The sequence below is a fragment of the Phalaenopsis equestris genome, unplaced genomic scaffold (genome assembly GCF_001263595.1).
Source record: "Phalaenopsis equestris unplaced genomic scaffold, ASM126359v1 Scaffold000759, whole genome shotgun sequence".
In the NCBI taxonomy this organism is placed as follows: Eukaryota; Viridiplantae; Streptophyta; class Magnoliopsida; order Asparagales; family Orchidaceae; genus Phalaenopsis; species Phalaenopsis equestris.
The window spans coordinates 287492-291537 of NW_018165199.1; positions in this window are offsets into that span (position 1 = coordinate 287492).

Here is a 4046-nt window from a genome sequence, read left to right on the forward strand (position 1 = left end):
ATATAGCTCTCATCGTTTCTCTCCATAGGCCGAAGTCATTCTTCCCATTGAATTTCTCAATGGCGAATTTGACGGAACTCATTGTTGTGGCTAGGATTTCTTCCAACGAATTCTACCTGCTGCCCATCCAAGAACTAGACTTCTCCCCGCAAACTCCACCGCCTTCGTCAACCGAACGGAGAGCTCTGATTCCTTCTGACAGAGATCACACCTGTTCACCGGAGAAAACTTTCTGTTTTGTGCTCGCGCCTCCTTCCCGCAGGCACTCCTCTGCGTCCAGGGGAACAAATCAGAAATTCCTCCTATGCCTCTTGCACGAGAATAACTGCCTTTCCAGAACCGTCGCGCCTCGCCAAACTGCTCTGGTCCTCCTGCTTCGCGAACTCCCGAACAAGGAACTCCCCGAACCCTTCTCTGCGCGATCTCTGCCTCTTCCCTCTGGCCAAGCTGCTCGCAAGACCAAACTCCTGCTCCGAAATCCCTATCGCAAATTTTCGGCCCTCGCTAGCGGACTGTTCCTTTTCCGTCTCGCCGAAAGTTCCTCCTCTGTCTCGCCGAACCGCACAACCTGCGGTGCAAATCCAGTCGATCAAAGCTTCCATTGCTCACCGAATCTATTGCGATTCAGCTGCCTGCGACGCGATTCACTTGCTCCTCTGTTCGTGAATGTCAAACTCCTCTTCTTCGTTGCTAACCGCGAACACCTTTACGCGGACATCTCTAGCCAAGAAATATGGATCTTCCCACAGACGGCGTCAATTGTTGTGAGATATGTACTTCCTGGCATAGAAATGAGACGAAAAAGAACACAAACAAACACAAATCGTTTACATGGTTTGATCCAACTGGATCTACGTCCACGGGAGGGAATCAATCAAATATTTCACTAAGACAAAAGAAATGGAGAATACATAGCTTATACATAGAGATGAGCCCTCATCTTCCTTCTACGACCTCCCTCTCAAGCGACACCTTGATACAAGGCCTCAAGATGCTCTCCTCCCCTCTAACTCTATAACTATTCTCTCCTCCTTTGTGGTAGCATAAGATATCTTCTCCCTTGCTCTCGTAAGCCTCACACCCTTAAGATCTCTTCCCTTGCTCTCCTAAGCCTCACACCCTTAAGATTTCTTCCCTTTCTCACCTAAGCCTCACACCCTCTCTATTTATAGAAGCAAGAGAGTGGTAGGTGGGAGGTAGGTGAGCGGTAGGTGAGCGGTATGTGAACGACAGGTGAGCGGTACCACATTACAAAAGTGCCCTTTTACCTTAGTTCATTAATTGAGGGTCAAAATAACATTCTTAAAGTAATATATGATTATTTCTTGGAGTTGTTGTTCTTTTATCATTTCGCTCTCAATCTATTTTTGAGCCATGATTAAATCAAATAATCATTGAATCAAGATCAAATCGTATGCAAATTATATTAGAAATTGGTTTTATTGTTTCATTATGAATTAAGGATGCCATGAAGATAGTTTAATCATGATTTAAATTTGCTTTAGTCTTGCAGGCTTTGATCATAGTTTTAAGTTGGTCCAATCCTAATTTTAAAAAGGTTCATATTATTTTGTCAAGACTTTCTATTTTGGAATTCAATTATTAAAGTTATTTTTTTATGTTTATAGATACATGCTTTATACATACATGTAGAGGGGCATGTGACTGTAACATTGTATGCACTAGGGCACATGCTATTTCAAGTAATAAAGGGATAAAATAAAAGATCATTTCCATAGAGATTGGGATCGATTCTAATTAAGTGCAATACTAGCTAGATTTCTTAAATTGAAGTTTTATCCCACTAAAAAATTGAAAGTTTAGAGTTTTAAGAGCTAAAGTATTCTAGGGTTTTGCAAATATGAAAGGTTATCTAAATCTTTAAATACCAAAAAATTTATACAAATGTGTTTTAGGTTTCATAATAATTTGTTGTCAATTGATAACAATACTATCCCTTAATCTTATTGAACATGAGTTAAGATTAAGTTATTTTAGAGAAATTGAGTCTTCATATGTTATTTTAGAGATATTCTTATCATAAACCAGACAAAAGGCTTTGTAAACACAATTCTTCAAGAGAGTGCAATTTCTCAAAAATCAATATTTCTATGTTTTAAGAGAAATGATTATTAAAACTTACTGATCAAAGTTGGTTTTAAAGCATGTCTAGCCAAAATATATTTAAATAAAGATAGGTTGACAAAAGAATAAATTTTCCACGGAACTTTCAAATCAAGGCACGAAGTACAAAAGCTTTAAGATAAATACAAATTCGAAGAATGAAAACTTAATTCTTGAACACTTTCAACAAAATAAAACCTAAAAACGCAATTACAACTGATTTTATGCTAAAGTTATAAGAATATATGGTGTAAATGACCTAGCACATAATTTTTTTTTTATATATAGAACTAACTTGGCACACGAACTTATAAAGGTATGGTAATATCACTACATTGACCGTATGAATACCTAAGTGCATGGAAAACAACTGCATAAACACATGGATTACTTATTTTAACCATGCACATTCACTTAAGCACATACATTCACACAAGCACATTTTTATGAATATACTAACAAGACACATTCACAAGGCGTGCATGCTCTTTCTCTCCCTTGCTCTTTTCTTTTATCTCTATTGTTCTCGAGTAAGGGTTTAGGGTTAGGTTTAGGCTTGATTAGGAAATTTTTTAGGCTATGGAGGGTTTGGGTAAGGTGAGTTTAGGCTAGGCTAGAGTTAGACCACATATGGTTTGGGTAGAGTGAGTTTAGATCATGTAGGGCTCAAGTAGGGAAAATGTGTTCATGTGTGTGTTCAATTAAGCATGAAGTGGGGTGCATAGGTGTGGGTTTAGTGGATTTTGAGTAGGTTAATCGGTTGGGTAGGCTAGGGTTAGACCATATATGGTTCATGTATGGTGAGTTTAAGCTATGTAGGGCTCGGGTAAGGCGAGTTTAAGTTGGATGGGTTCATATATTATATTGTTAGAGCACATATGGTTCTGGTTGGGTGAGTTTAAACAATGTAGGGCTCGGTAGGGTGAGTGTGTTCGTGTGTGTATTTTGGTAGGTGTGAAGTGGGGTGCAAAAGTGTATGTTTAGTGGATTTCAGGTAGGTTAGTGGGTTTGGTAGGCTAGGGCTTGATCATATATGGTTTGATTTTAGTGACTTAGGCATATATTGGCTTGATTTACTTGGGTTTTAGGTAAGTATGTGTTTTTAGGTTAGATTATGGTTAATTTGGATTTTTTGGGTTGGGTAAATTTTGGATTAATTTGGGTAGCTAGTGTTTTATGCTTGGTTGTGTAGTGATTAAGGTTGGGTAATGGATGAGTGTGTTAGTGCTTAAAATGGGTTTGAGTGATGTTGTGATCTTGAGTTGGGTAGGGGGTTATTGTAATTTTAGTGAATAGATTTTGGGTAAGAGAGAATGCATGGTAGGTATAGGCTAGGGTTGGGTATTCATATAGGATAGAAAGTGGGACGAAGAAGTAAACCATTGTGCAGGATTTAGGTTTTGTGAAAATGTAGAAATTATGAGAGGTTATCGTTAATGTTTGGGTCATGTGAGTGAGTGTGGGTGTTTAGTATGGTTTCAGCCATATAAAAAAGTGGGGAAGAAATGAAAAAAAGGGTTTGATTTATATGGGGAAATAGGAAGGAGATAGGAAGAGGGTTGAGTTTAAATGAAAATAAGAGGAAGGAATGAGGGTTGGGTCATGTTTTGGATCAAAATAAGGGGAGGACATGAAGAGAAGGATTTGACCATGTTGGGTAAGGAGAGAAAAGGGAAAGAAACAAAGTTCTCCTATAGCCTACACCTTGCAAATGATAAAATGAACAAGTGGGGTGAGAGCATTATACCTTCCTTGGTTGGTATCCTTCCTTGATTGCTTTCTTGGATGAGAGATCTTCTTGCTTGATGTTAATCCTCGTTGATCTTCTCAAATTTGGTAAGGGAAAAGAGAGGGGGCCCTCAATTTGTTGGAAGGAGATGAGAGGAGGAGAGGTGTTGACCTCACTTTTGGTTGAGGTCTAG